The sequence below is a fragment of the Leptonychotes weddellii genome, chromosome 2 (assembly GCF_054177405.1).
Source record: "Leptonychotes weddellii isolate Sample4059 chromosome 2, ASM5417740v2, whole genome shotgun sequence".
In the NCBI taxonomy this organism is placed as follows: domain Eukaryota; kingdom Metazoa; phylum Chordata; class Mammalia; order Carnivora; family Phocidae; genus Leptonychotes; species Leptonychotes weddellii.
The window spans coordinates 124,120,892-124,136,623 of NC_138370.1; the positions used below are offsets into that span (position 1 = coordinate 124,120,892).

Genomic DNA, 15,732 nt, shown 5'->3' on the forward strand with positions numbered 1-15,732 from the left:
ATGTTGTTGGAATAAATGGAGATCATTTGCCAGCCTCTCCCCCTTCCTTTCCAATTTTGCCTTTTTACCTCTCATTTTCTTCTGTCACTTTCCTTCTTTCCTTCCTTTTCCTTTCTTTCTTTCTTTCTTTCTTTCTTTCTTTCTTTCTTTCTTTCTTTCTTTCTTTCTTTCTTTCTTTTTCTCTTTCTTTCTTTCTTTTTCTCTCTTCTCTTTCTTTCTTCTCTCTCTTTTTCTCTCCCTCCCTTCCCCCTCCCTCCCTCTCTCTCTTTCTTTCTTCTTCCCTTTCTGTCACTTGCTTGTCATCTTTTCCCCTTCCCTTTCTCTTTTTATTTATTTATTTTTTATTTATTTTTTTTTAAGATTTTATTTATTTACTTGACAGAGAGAGACAACGAGAGAGGGAACACAAGAAGGGGGAGTGGGAGAGGGAGAAACAGGCTTCCTGCTGAGCAGGGAGCCCGATGCGGGACTCGATCCCAGGACCCTGGGATCATGACCTGAGCCGAAGGCAGACGCTTAATGACTGAGCCACCCAGGCACCCCTCCCTTTCTCTTTTTATTTACGTGGGATAGTCATGCAGCTTTTCCAGAATTCTGGCAGAATATTCTGCCATTGAAAAACCAGAGTGTTTGAAGACTTGCTTTATCTTGATTGGGTTGTTTTGAGGCTTTATTCTTTCTTTGTTTCCTAATCCGTAAAAGGCAGATAGTAGTAGTGCCTGCCTTACAGGGTTTTTGTGAGAATTTGTGGAGTGTTCCCAGCCGGCTTAATTCTCCCCCAACCCCACCTTTAATTTAGCCCTAGCCCCCATTTCACTAATTATTTGATTACTTTAATTTCCTCAGCCATGATGTCATTTATTTCTTTCTCCAACTGGTCTTTTTTTTTTTTTTTTAAGATTTTATTTATTTATTTGACAGAGAGAGAGCAAGAGAGCACAGCAGGGGGAGCGGCAGGGAGAGGGAGAAGCAGGCTCTCCACAGAACAGGGAGCCCGATGTGGGGCTCGATCCCAGGACCCTGGGATCATGACCTCAGCCGAAGGCAGGCACTTAACGACTGAGCCACCCAGGCGCCCATTTCTCCAGCTGGTCTAGAGAAGGTGAAAACCTAGCATGTTCTTTGCTGGGTGTGTTGACATGTGTGTAAGGTGGGTAGGGCAGAAGATGGCAGGCCAAGGAGAGATGCTTTGCTCCCCTCATCTTTCTTTTCTAGTGGGATTCTCGTAGACAAGCCAGTTAAGCCCTCTCAGTTTTTGTCTTCCTATCTGTAAGAGGGAATTGTGATGCCAACCTCATATAGATGTCATGAGGATAAAATGAGGTTAATATATGTGAAAGACAGTTGACCCACATAGATGCTCAACAAATGGTAATGGGATTAGATGATTCTTTCTAGCCAATTGTAACATCAGAGTTCAACCAAGAAGCTGACCTCTCTGAGCTACGGATAAAGGATTTATTACAGAAATTAAACCCTACGCAGTTGTGGGAGGCTGGGGAAGTGATGGTCTGAAGGGTGAGTTGGAAGATCACAGGAGACAACAACCAGTCAATCTGAAAGCCAGGCACTTCCAACCACCAAAGTGAGACCAAAAGGGGAGCCGATGGAGAAGTCTTTGGGGCTATTGCCTGTCTGGATCCACAGCCACCCATCTGTTGATGCATCTGGGGTCTCTGTTAAACAGCAGGGTGAACAGTCAGGAAGAAGAGCTTGACCTTGAGTGGAGGAGAGTGACAACAATATGGAACCTGCTGGCACCTGTATCGTCTGTCACCCACATCTAAGCTTGAAGACCCTAGAGAATAATGGCTGCTGCTTCATTTCTACCTTTCACCGCAAATTCCAATTTTCACCAACTTTAACTCCATGTAATACACAGAGAGAAGAATTCTGGGAAATGTAGTTTCAGCTTTACCAGGTTGACCCAGAAAAACCACCATACCAATCTTTTCCATTTTATGGCTAACTTTTTTTAGATCTGATTTAAATTATCTTTTTTTTTTTTTTTTAAAGAAATGACAAAGGTTACTGGTTAATCATGATCTTAAGTTTATGGAATTATAGGAGTAATATTCTAGAGCGGTCAGGCCCTTTACTTTGAAATACAATGTCACCTAAGAGAAGGATTTTTAAGGTAATCACTTATTAGTTTCCTTACAAATGGGAAAGGGAGATTTTATTGACTATAATTAGGTTTAAATTTCAAATATATGCTACAATGACCATGGCCAGAGTCCTTCCAGTTTATTCATTTGTTTGCTATTTGTCTCCTGCCACTAGATTTTAAGTTTCATTGTCTATCTTGCCATCTCTTTTCTGAGCCACTTGGCACTCGGGCGTGAGAAGCCTGGACTCTCAGACCTGCACTTCTCTATTTTCAGTGGACCCAGAACACTTGTAGGTAAAAGACTAAAACATTAAGTACCATCTCTGATTTGTTAAGGAAAAATAAGTGTTAAGGTTCTTGAGTATATAAAGTTAAGTCCTTAAAATTTTCTTAATAAAATGTGCCCTCCCTTCCTCGAGGCTAAGAGCACAACTGTGAGGCCACTGACTTCAGGAGTTCAGTGTAGTTTAAAGCATCTGTCATCTTCCTTATTAAACAACAGGGAATGGAAAGATGAATAAGATGCTAGCACTGTCTCAAGGGATTTAAAATCTAGTGTGTCCAGGGGAAAGGGAAGTCAGATGGTAAAATAACTTTAGGAGCGAGGTTCTCTGGAGGAAAACACGGCCAGTTCTCGGGGAGAAGAGGACAGCAATTGGGGAAAGCAACTAGAGAAGTGCCTTCAGTTGTCGGCCCTTGGAGGAGTTCATGGAGCAAAGAGAGCAGCCAGGGGTGTTTGTTCCCTGGGGAGGAAACTCAAGGAGATCTGGATGGTTAATCTTGTAACAGCCTTGGTTGAGTGAAACCTCTGGAGAAGTTTCATTCTTATTTTAACAAATAGAAATCTGACAAGAATGGATAGGGGAGAAAACAGAGAACAAGCCAAACAGAATGAGTTTGTGATTGTGCAAGGTAAATTGTTAAGGAGATGAAGTTTATTTTTAGCATCTCCGTTTATCCCCAGGGGTCCCTCTAACCACTTGACACTGAGTTCTCAGTCACCTTCTGCTCTCTATGGTTGCTCTCTCTACTGTAACGCCATACCTTGGCTCACTGGGACTCTCTTTCCCCCACTAAACTGTACGTGTCTTTGTCTTATTCTTTTGAGGTTCTGTTTAATAGACTACTTATTTACCCAGACACTCCTTATCATCATCCAAACACCTAACATTTGTAGGGTTCCTGAAAGTTTGCTAGGTGCTTATAAACATACCACATTATTTGATCAACTTATTAGAGTGAATTAATATATTAATAAATTAGTCCCTCTGGGTAATATATTGATAGGTGAACAGGGGGCTCTTGGAAATAGTACTATAGTCCCCGAAATACCTTAGATTTGCACAGGTTTTTTTATACTTTGTAAAGTGTTTTCACAATTGTTACTGAAAAGGCTCTAGGAATTGGGCACTGGGACAGACTAGAAGAGAAGATTCGAGGCGGGGCGCCTGGGTGACTCAGGTGGTTGAGCGACTGCTTTTGGCTCAGGTCATGATCCCAGGGTCCTGGGGTCGAGTCCCGCATCGGGGTCCCTGCTTGGCCAGAAGCCTGCTTCTCCCTCTCCCTCTTCCCCTGCTTGTGTTCCCTCTCTCGCTGTCTCTCTCTCTCTGTCAATTAAATAAATAAATAAAATCTTAAAAAAAAAAAAAAAAAGATTTGAGGCAGAGGGGCCTTCGGAGCCAGAGCCCCCACATGGACAGCTCCAGGGAGTGCTGTTGACACTATTGGCCCCTGCAGGACTGCCCGGGGGGCCACCTGACACAGAGCCCTTTGTGGTCTTCAGTTCGGTGCCCGGGCTCCTCTGCTTGTGCCAAAGAAGGTGGCTTCACCTGCTAGGCAGGTGCGACTAGGAGGGGGCAGGATGGAAGGAATCCTAAGGCTACACTCCCCAGGAATCCCTAAAGCCTCCATAATACACCCTTCTTCTCCAAGTCCAGGGGCGGTTAGAAAACTATTTTTTTTTCTTAATTTTTCTCCTTCTTAGAGTTACAATGAGAGCAGAGGCCAGAGATTCTAAAACCATATAAAGCCCAACAATGTTTTTTTCCTTTTAATACCCAATCCCGTCTCCTAGGCAGCTATCATTCCCTGCTCAGTTACTACCTTTGTGTCACCAAGGGCCTGCAGACAGCCTGCTGCGGTTTTCGGCTTTCCTGATGAATTCAGAAGGCACCCTAGTTTTAGAAATAGTTTGAGTGCCGTGCACTGGCTTCTTAGAATCTTTACACCAAAGTTGTATTTTCAGGGCGTCTTGGTTCTTCTACTATACGCTTGCTCTCTTGCTTTGACATTTCCGCTTTTGAGGTCCAGGAGGTCTGAATGGGCTCCCAAGACCGCTGGTTAGCCCAGTGGTTTATCAGGAAGTCCTCACAAAGTGTGGCAGTTTTACAGGAAAAAGAAATGACCATTTTGCTCATATTTATTTCAATATTTGCAAAGTAAGATTAACGATAGGCTTCAGAGAAATTGCTACGTTCCCAACAAACCAAACTGTTCTGAAAGTGTTGCCTATGTCAAAAGGCCATGGGGATCAGCTGTCCCTGCTAACGTTAGGTTCATCTCCATTACTATGTTGTGTTGGGTGGGAATTTCACAAAGTTCCTAATCGCTTCTCCACATGCAGACAGATTTTGCCCCAGACTTCATAGGGACCAAAAATAAATGGCAGAACAAGATGTTTTTAAACATTCAGGCTTTCCCTACTTCTCACACCTCTCTTTGCCTAGGTAGGGGATGCAGAGGCATATGACCTTCTCTTATTCTTGGCTGGAAACATGGAGATGCACAGAGATAATGTGATACATTTGAGCAGCCACTGGGGCCTTCTAGCAAATGAGTGCACAAGTAGCAGGTGCTCCCCACAAATACTTAAGTGGAAGCTGTCCATAAAGCCACTTTATTTGAGGGTGGCTTTGGAAGTTTGAAGGAAGTAGGGTCTGTGGGTTGTAGGAGCCTAATCTGAGTCCCAGCTGCCATACCCTTGGCCAGAATGGAGATCTGGTCCTCCTCTCTCTCTCCACAACTGTTTTCTTTGAACTATACTCTAACATTCAATTCCTGCCAAAACCTAACAAATGGTTTTTACTTAATATTACAGATTAAAAAATAGGCAGATGTTACCTTAGCCATCAATTTAGGATCAACATCTTAATGAATGTTATTTGTCATCTTAGTAGTTTACAGAAGTGAGCTAATATTACATACATGTGCATGCCTTGTGCTCTCACACCAATAACTTTTTACTTTAAGGTGTCACACTCACAGTCTCTCTGTCCACCTCACACCCAAACTGGATCTGAGGCCATTACAAACTGTTATGCACAGAAAAATCCGGCAATTTAAGTATTTTTCCTCAACCCCTTTCTACCATTGCATTTTATTTGCTGTTAGTGTTAATGGTTATTACTTTTGATTTTGGCTGTTGCATGATATCTTGATTTTAGCACAATGATTCAAAGGCTTAAAAGAGTTTATCAAAGTATAAATATAATGATAACAATAGTCACATCAATACTATAACTCAGGATATATGAACAGAACTTCTCAAAATAGAATGTGAATATAATGAACATAATACTGTGAATTTCCATCAACTGGGACAAGAAAATCCATGGGAATGATGATTCTGCATAAGAAAAATGAAACTCAGGGGCGCCTGGGTGGCTCAGTTGGTTAAGCGACTGCCTTCGGCTCAGGTCATGATCCTGGAGTCCCGGGATCGAGTCCCGCATCGGGCTCCCTGCTCGGCAGGGAGTCTGCTTCTCCCTCTGACCCTCCCCCCTCTCATGCTCTCTGTCTCTCATTCTCTCTCTCGCAAATGAATAAATAAAATCTTTAAAAAAAAAAAAAAAAAAGAAAAGAAAAATGAAACTCAGTATTATTACAAAGCATAACCATAAATATCTGAAATTTGAATGTTAATGGACTGACAACTTAAATTTCCCTAATACTTAGTGTATTATCTATTAAAAAACATAGTCATTATAGCTTTTGCATATTTTAAAAACAGAGTAGAATAATATATCCACTAGGAATAATTTAGCTGCATTTAAGAAATAAACTCCAAAATAACAGTGTCTCAAACAGAGGGAGATTAATTTTTCTTTGTCAAAGAAGTCTAAGGCAGGCAGTCTAGGTTTGGTATAGTGGGCCTGTGGTATCCTCAGAGCCCCCTAGGTGGCTTCTGTTCTTAGTTACTTCATGGCCAAAGATGGCTGCCAGAGTTCCATACATCACATCCTGCTGTACCCAGCAAGAAAAAGTAAGGATAGACACACCTGTTCCCTTTCAAGGAGACTTCCCAGAAATCCTACACAAACACATTTATTTATATTTCACTCACCTGAACTTAGTCACATGACTGACCATCTTAGCTGCAAGGGAGGTGGGCAGGTAGTCCTTCATCTGAGCAACAGAGTGTCCATCTAAAATTTGAGGTTCTGATACTAAGGAGGAAGAGGAGAATGGACATTGTCTAGCACTTTCTTCCACAAATGACCTCCAAAGCAAATTAATCAGTTTTTAAGAATAAGCACAAAATACTGCTTTCCAGTATAACACCAATAAATTTTGTTGCTAAAGGCAAAGAAGAGACCAAAATGGAAGAAGAATCACTTAAAGTGGTACTTTTTATGACAGAATGAGTATTTATCTCACAAATCACAAGAATCTTATAAAATCATTCACCAAGTTCATGATAAATGTCAAGTATGAGGGTTATTGGTAAATCTGTGTATGAAATGGCTCTGTTGTATATTGCTCAATATCAACGAATTATAATGTGAAGGGGCAATTACTATCACGAGTGCCTAATAATAGTAAATATTTTGTGGTTCTAAAAAAATCACCAATTTCAGAGTTTTAAATAGTTCCTGACATTGGTCACATTATATATGAGGGAAAATTGCTTGATAATTTTTTGTTTTATTTATTCCTGAAAACACATGATATGGGAGGTTTTAGTTCATTCAGTTAATCGTAACTTTATAAGTCACGATGCAGATGGGAAGATGTACATTGAGATTAGTTCTGAAGGAGGACCAGCTCTGTTCACAGCAAGTAAAAGAGATTCGATGGGAATGTGAAATCACTCTCTGTTTCATTCACATGGAATAGTTGGCATTGATGTGGGCCACAGTTGTAAATACAAATAGTGGCTACCTAGTGCATTATGTTCAATGTATTATGCAAAAAATTGGGCAGCAATTTTGAAATCTACTGATGGCAGGTGGAACACAGTCTGGGGCAAGGGGAGGTGGTGGTACTATTGTTAACCTTTTTTTTTAAGATTTGTTTTTCTTTTAGAGAGAGAGGGAGAGGGTGAGAGAGAGAGAGAGAAACAGAGTGTGAGCGAGGGGGTGGTGGGCGGGGAGGGACATAGGGAGAGAGAGAGAATCTCAAGCAGACTCCCTGCTGAGCATGGAGCCTGACATGGGGCTTGAACCCACAACCTTGAGATCATGACCTGAGCGAAATCAAGAGCCGGACGCTCAACCGACTGGGCCACCCAGGTGCCCCAATTGTTAAAACTTTAATAGTCGTGATTTGGGATGGTATATAGCAACCACCTTGACTTTGGCCTTGTGAGACCATAAGCAGAGAATCCAGTTAAGTCTGCCTGGTCCTCTGACCTATAGAACTGTGAGGTCATATATGGGTATTGTTTCAAGCGGTTAAACGTGTGGTAGTTTTTGCAAAGACAGAAAATTAATACAAATTAATATGTGTTCCAGAGGGTGGGAGTTAAACTCTAAAAAGACTCCGGGGCCCACAGCCTTAGTGCAATTTTTTAGGCGAATGGTCTGAAGTAAACTAGAACATTCTCTCCTGCTAGGGGCAGATTATTGCATCCTGCACTTCCCTCCACCAGGATAGAACAGAGTACCCAATTGGAGTTTTTGATTTCCGGGAGCAGCATACTGGGAATATTGACTCAACCCATTTACAGGATGACCCATAAGATTGCCATCATTGTGTGGGTCTCAGAACAGAAAAGGGATCTGCAAGTAGGTCCAGGCTGGTGGGCTTTTCCATACTGGATTTGACACCTATTCCAAATATGCGTTTGCCTTTTCTGCCTGTAGTGCCTCAGCCAACACCACTAACCAAGGGCTTAGAAAGAGTCTGATCCATAAACGTGGGATCCCACATAAAATTGTATTGGATCAAGAGACCCATTGTCATTATATAGCAAAAGAGGTGAGTAGACACATGACCATGGTATCTATGGTCCCATCACATGTGCCACCATCCACAGGCTGCTGGACTGACAGAACACTGGAATGGTCTGTCAAAGGTCTAGCAGATGTACCATCTTGGAGAGATTGCACTGTGCAGATGAAACGCTATCCTTTAAGATGTAGTATACACCTCAAATCATTAAATACCATATGGTGCCGTGTTTTCAAGATGTAGGAGGCACGGATCCAGGAAGCAAGAGGTGAAAGTAGCAGTGACCGTGCTTACCATCAGCCCCAAGGGCCCTTTTAGGGAGCTTGCGCTTCCCTTCTTCACAACAGTGAATCCTGACACTTCATAGTCTTGGTTCTTAGAGGGGTCATGGGTCCACTAAGGAACCCAGCAAGATTCTATTAAGGTAATAATAGGATTAGGCTCTTACTTGGTTACTTCAAAGATCTTGTTTCAAGAGACCAGCAGGCAAGGAAAGTCGTCACCATACTGGCAGGAATAATTGCCCCTGACCATCCAGCAGAGGTAGACCTGCTGTTCCACACTAGGATCAGGGAAGTCTATATTTGGCACTCAGGGGGTCCACTTGGGCTGCTCTTGGTAACTGCCTGATTCTGATGATAAATGTGGCAGCAACCACAGCCCGGGCAGGTCATGGTGACCAGTGACCCATTGCCTCTCTTATTCAGAAAATGAGCGTCTGTGTCATCTCAGTGGCCCAGCCACCTAGACCAGCAGAGGTACTAGTTGAGGGCAAAGAGACTTTAGAATAGATGGTGGAGGACAGGCAAGATGAGTTTGTTACTTCCTCAAGATCAGGTACAATGGCAGGGATGGCTAGTTTTTCCCACTAAGCTTCCTCCTGTAAGATTCTCCCAGGGAAAGAATCCAGAATACTGGAGGAGCTTCTCTCAGAATTTACTATATGAAGCTAGTGGATCTAAGTGGAGCAAGGAGTTGTCTACAAAGGATGCTGTTGCGTGCCACCCAGATCACCCTCCAGGTCAGTTCATTCATTACTCCAGCTGGTAGGAATATTGGTGGCAGATGGCTCTCAGCTGAGTTCCTTTTCTGGAACTTTCTGTAGGCTGGAGAGAGCTGCCTTGCCTAAAGTTATACAGAGGGGAACCTGCAATTAACACCCCAGTTTGAGACAACTCTGTGGGATCATTTCAGCCCCAGAGCTCCCTTTAGGATTGACCGAGACCTTTGCTGCAATGATATTAGAGTCCCAGTTCACCCTCTCTGCCCACTCCTGCTTCCTGCTTTCCCTCTCAGGTGTTGGTCTCTATGTAAATCACTCCCAAGGAATCTCTTGCACATGAATCTCTATCTTGGAGCATGATTTTTGGGTTTATGACCTGTGACAGAAGGTTTGCCCCAAATTATATCCCACTAGAAATATATGATATAATAGTTTCATCCCAGAATTTCTGCTATTGGATACCTTGGGTTTTTAAAGTTGGGGATTCAGTTTTTGTGTTCTAAATTTATAATGCAAAATGGTGCACTAGTTTTATTTGGAATTTCAAAAACTACTAGCAAGGTTAAAAATAATCTTAAAATGTTTGAGACACAAATATTGTTGGACCCGGTCTTTACATGTCATCCAGACCAATGGCCATTTCTTTTTGCCTTTCCTCCTTTATTTACATGTCACACAGCAGAAGATTTTGAAGTATGCTGGTCTTGTTTACCATCAAATAAGACACTAGGCCGCCCTTCAATCTCCCAAATTCCTAGAAGGGCCAATTAATAAAAATGGGTTGGAAACAGGCTAAATATAAATAGGTATTTTATTAGAGGACCGTAAACATACTTCATGACTTCTGTTTGTTTAAGCTTTTCCAGCTTGTGACTTCAAATTTTCCAAGGCTGGGCTATTTTCTCTGGATGCAGGGAAACATATTTCAGGACAAAATGTGCAGACAGAGCACTCAGCATCCATGGCCGTGTACTGGGATCCACTTCAGACTGACAAAAACTTCAGCTTTTATCTGACTTCATTAGGAAAGATTAAACACATTGAAGGATATTTGGAAACCTTTTCAGAAGCCAGAAATACTTTAATAACACTCCAAACTGCTACTGACATTTAAAAGCTTGATTATGCAAAGAACTTTGTCTCTGGGACATGGAATTACCTACTGCCAAAAATAACTCATCTTTTTCCAGCTCAGAGAGAGGCAATGTTAGTAGGATTAGTTAACAGACCAGAATTCCCATTTTGAGCAAAGACAGCCCATGTACTTAATGGAATATTTGGAAACAGACACCACCTGACTTGGGATGGCTTAACTTGAGAAGTACAATCTTTATAGGCTTATCATAAGTAACACTTTAACCATATCGAACAGGCTTTGTGTTTATGAGTACCTAACAGCTGAAGCTGATGTGCTTTTAGAATAGACTTCAGTCAATGCAAATAATTAGTGTTGACAATGTGGTGTGCTGATTTGAAAGGTGAAAAAAAGCATTGGATGATGTGAATTCCTGATTGGCTAAAGAGCATGCTTCTCAACTAAGCTATAAATTCTTAGCTTATTAATAGGTATTGGTTGTCACTTTTTAAAACTCTACGGACACAACTCGGGAAACCATCGAGAAAAGATAATAAATGCTGTAAGGAATGGTTTAATTATTCAGGAAGATGATAACTGGCTGGTAAATTTCAGATTTCAGGGGAAGCTGAAGGGACTGATCCAAAGACATGGAAGGCTTCTCTGGAGAAGTTGGCTGATGTCTTTGAAGATGAAGGCTGCTGTTAAGATCTGTGTTTCATGTTTTTGAAAAGGGAACAGGAGATTAGAAGGTAAGAGAAGTTACCTTTGAAATTCCTCCCTGAGAATTGACCATTTATGCTCAATAACTCATCAGTGGAAAATTTTGCCTGAGGTGAACCAAATAGTGAACATTTGCAGGGTCCCTAGAGCAATGACAACTGTTGATTCTGATTATAAAGAAACCTACCAGGAAAGGAGGACCCTTCATGCACATTTTGCTTGACTCAAATTTTCAGGAACCAAAGAGTTAGCTTATGCCCACACCCAGATATTTTCTGGGTTTTTTTACCCAGATATTTTCAAATATAGATTTATACTATGTATTTGGTTTTATATTTTATTTTATTTATTTTTATTTTTTTAAAGATTTTATTTATTTGACAGAGAGATAGTGAGAGCAGGAACACAAGCAGGGGGAGTGGGAGAAGGAGAAGCAGGCTTCCCGCCAAGCAGGGAGCCTGATGCGGGGCTCGATCCCAGGACCCTGGGATCATGACCTGAGCCGAAGGCAGACACTTAATGACTGAGACACCCAGGCGCCCCTGGTTTTATATTTTATTTATTTATTTTTATTTTTTAAAGATTTTATTTATTTGACAGAGAGAGACACAGCGAGAGAGGGAACACAAGTAGGGGGAGTGGGAGAGGGAGAAGCAGGCTTCCCGCCAAGCAGGGAGCCCGATGTGGGGCTCGATCCCAGGACCTTGGGATCATGACCTGAGCCGAAGGCAGATGCTTAATGACTGAGCCACCCAGGCGCCCCTGGTTTTGGATTTTAAATATATGTTTGTCAAAGTGTGTATCTAAAGCGAGAGGTTTTTCTTTTTATGATTAGTATTTGGCATTTTATTTTTTTATTTTATCTTTTATTTTTAGTTTTTAGAGAAAAAGAGAGAGCACACAAGCAGTGGGGGAGGGGCAGAGGGAGAAAGAAAGAGAATCTTAAGCAGGCTCCACGCTCAGCGTGTAGCCCCATGTGGGGCTCAGTCTCACAACCCTGAAATCATGAAATCATGACCTGAGTGGAAACCAAAGGTCAGACGCTTAACTGACTGAGCCACCCAGGCACCCCTCAGTGAATAATAGTTTTTATTATGATTGATCAGACAGCTTGTACCACATTGTAGCTATGTGATCTTGAGTATCTCAGTTTCCCCATCTGTAAAATCTGTAAAAATAACTTATATGGTGATTCTGTTTAGCGAGCATATGCTTTTATGTCTTTAATCTATGCTTTGTGCTCTTCAGGTATTAGTTCATCTAACTTTTGTAAAAGGCTAATGAGGCAGATACCATTCTGATCCTCATTTTACAGATGAAGTAACTGAGGGAATGAGAGAGATTAAATATTGTTTTCAAGGTAACACAACTGGTAAGTAGCTGAGGTGAGATTCAAACCCAGACACTCGAGCTCCAGAGTCTGAGTTTGTAATATCTATTCCATGCCACAGCTGCAGTGAAATAATACTCGTAAAGCATCTGTCCAGTTCCTGGCACATAGCAGAGGCTTAGTAGATGTCAGCTCCTCTCCCACCTTCTCAAGAAATACCTTCTGAAATTGTCATGGAATGCAAAATATGAATTTATCAGCCAGCCAGCATGCTTTCCTAAAATGTCCACGTTTGTGTCATAGCAGCATCCCTGTGCCCTTGGGGGGTGCCAAGAAATATGTGAACATACCTCTCTCGGATGCGGCCCTCTTGGACCATCTTTTCTGCCGAAATGCTGGAGTCCCAGGAAGCAAGGCATCCACCCGCACGCGCATGTGCAGTGATATGCTCTAGAGCGGCCGTTGGTGAAGACGGTGCGGAGCAGAGCAACTGCGGGGCGGAGCTGATGTTTCCAACCGCGGAGAACAGGATAAGGCAGCCAGAGGGATCGCATATGACAGTAGTGTGCGCCCTCCACTGCCCCCCACCAGCTGCTGCTCAGGGTTCCTTGATGAAGATGCTTTGAGAATTTTAGGTGAGACAATCTATGCTGTGTACGACTGTCCCAAGAAAATCAACCCTGGATTATTGCATACACTGAAGGATTTGTGGCATCCTTGACTCCCAGATATGAAATGCTCATAACTCCACCAGTCATAGCAACAACTAAGAACCAAAACCAAAAGATGCTGCCACACTTCGCTGCCCGTGGGTAAGAGGTGGTGTTATCAGCCCTATTGAGAAGGGCCTGCTGGCAGGCCCTTGGGTGTTGCCTGGGATTATGAGTACTTACTGCTCAAAATCAGGGGGCAATGGGGAACCCCTGGCATCAGCACCAGCCGGGAGTTTATTACAAATGCGGATGTTCACCCCTCATCCTCTACCTCTGAATCAGAAGCCGTGTTTTAATGAGATTCCCAATGAGTTACATGCACATTAAAGTTTGAGAAGCATCATCATTCTAGATAGAACATGGGCTTTGGAGTAAGAAGGTCCAGCACTGAGATCAAGACTTCACCTCTTACTAGCTGTGTAACAATTCTAACTGAGGCTCCTAACCTTCCCGAGCCTCAGTTTTCTGGTCTCTAAAAAGACCTAACAATCTTCCAAATGGTGTAGGCACATCACAGGCATTCAACAAATGTCATTTCCCTTCTCTCCTTCTTCTCTCTTCCATCAGAGGACATAGTCAGGAAAACCAGTTAAACGCCCTGGTGATCCTTAGGGAATTATGACCATAGGAAATGTGGCAAGATGAGGAGAGGATGATATTCTCTCTCCGTGCCCCCTCCTCACTCTCCTGCTTTCTTTCTGTAGTGAGAGACACAATAGCAAGTTCCAGCCGAGGCATCCCTGGGCCACGACAAACCCTGGAAGCAAGGGCTGATCTGGGTGTGACCAGTGTGGGCAGAAGCCAGTACCCTTGGCTCAAATGTCAGTTGGAGGAACAAAGTAAATTTCTAAGAGAAAATCTGGGACTGATGGCAAAGGATGGATCTTCAAAGGAATAGCCCAGAGGGCAAGTTCAGATCCAGGGAATGGATTAGGCAGATGGTGGCGGAATGAGGATCAGAGAGACATCTGGGAATAAAGAAGATGAAACTAAACTTGTCAGGACACTTGCCGATCTTTTTACTACATCCTCTTCCACGCTTCCAGTGTCCCCTGCACGTTACCAAGGTACCCATCACTCTGTGCCGAGTCCCAGTTTTAGTTTTAGCCTGTTTTATTTGTAGACTGAAAGCATTTTGAAGATGAATATTATCTTAGGGATCATGTTTTGTTTCACTTGTTTATACATCTAGAATGTATAAATGAAGACTGTTTGTTGAATGGTAAATAAATGAATGAATGAAATTTTTGCTTTCAATGCTACCATTCCACACAGTCTGCTCCTTAGTGGAATCCATGGGGCCTTTAATCGAGCAAACAGTGAGGCTGTCCATGAACAAGTGCTTCCCAGTTGGCCCCTAGTCCCATAATGCCTCTGTCAGGTAGCAGCCTGGGTTTCCCACTGCCCCCCTCCCTTCTTACAGCTAGTGTCCTAAGCATAGAGAAGGCACTGAGAGGGGAAGGATGCAAAGCAGAATCTCTAGCCTTTGTCCATGGTTTTGACTATGCTTGGATTGAGAGCCTGTTACTCTCCAAGGAACCAGCTGCCTCAGTTTGCAGGAAATTATGGAGGCTAGGAAAGAATGATTTGCCTTTTTTTTTTTTTTTAAAGATATTATTTGTTTGTTTGCTTATTTACTTATGAGAGAGAGAGAGAGAGAGCAAAAGCAGGGGGAGTGGCAGGCAGAGGGAGAAGCAGGCTCCCCGCAGAGCAAGGAGCCTGGGATCCACCCCAGGACCCCGGGATCATGACCTGAGCTGAAGACAGATGCTTAACCTACTGTGCCACCCGGGCACCCCGAATGGTTTGCCTTTTTTTAGCTGAAGAGCCACCTGTCAGCTCCCTGGATAGCTCAGGATGTTGGTCCCCGAGGAGTGAGTTAGTTTACCTGAACTCATGGGGGGCGCTGAAACCGGCCTATGGGAGACAGACGTAGAATCCGGCCTCTCCACTCTGGAGGAGAAGAGTCCAGCAGCCAGGTATTGCTGGGTGCCCTTGGCAGGGGCCAGGCAAATGCTTCAAGGCTGTGCCCCCATGATTAGGGCTGCTTAGTGAGCTTGGCTGCTTTCCAGAAATGGCTGTTCAGAAGGAGAGAGCACAGTCCCTCAAGCAGCCCCCGGGCCTCAGGATTTGAGATTAATTGCCACTGGGGCTTACTCATCCTGTAAGTTAAATGTATTTCAATTCATTGCATATCAGCCCCAGAGCTTGTAATCATGGCTCAGCAAGACCATCTGCAGCCAGGCACTTCCTCACGGGAGGAGAGGAATGGGGGAGTTGGGAGGATGTGGAATGGCCCATGGGACTTCTATGTTGAAAGTGAATGAATGCAAGGAAACCTTTGCTCTTACTGCCCCCCACACTCCCGAGCAGGTCTTTTATCAAGTTCTGGCTTTCTGAAGAACGCACCGTTGTCTTCAGAAGATCCCAAGCAGAGATGAGGAGCTGGGGGAATTGGTGGGTGGATGGGGGTGTGGAATGACCCAGGGCTCTGCATGCAGCAAGCTAAGTGCTGAGAATGGTTTTGAACCTCTTCTCTACCCTACTTTTTTTCTTCTTCTGTTTAGTGGGGGTGGATGAGGTGGGCTGGAGGGATGGGAACGGAGA

At 43.2% G+C, this 15,732-nt stretch overlaps 1 long non-coding RNA gene across 1 annotated transcript in view; it reads left to right on the top strand.

Annotated features, from left to right (window-relative positions):
- The window catches only part of LOC115943270 (uncharacterized), an 85,948-nt gene extending 72,280 nt beyond the window's left edge, over nucleotides 1-13,668 (top strand). Inside the window, exons 3-4 of the long non-coding RNA XR_014142993.1 lie at nucleotides 10,975-11,111; nucleotides 12,719-13,668. This is a non-coding gene — a long non-coding RNA (uncharacterized LOC115943270). The remainder of the gene's footprint in view (nucleotides 1-10,974; nucleotides 11,112-12,718) is intronic.
- The last annotated feature ends 2,064 nt before the right edge of the window (nucleotides 13,669-15,732 follow it).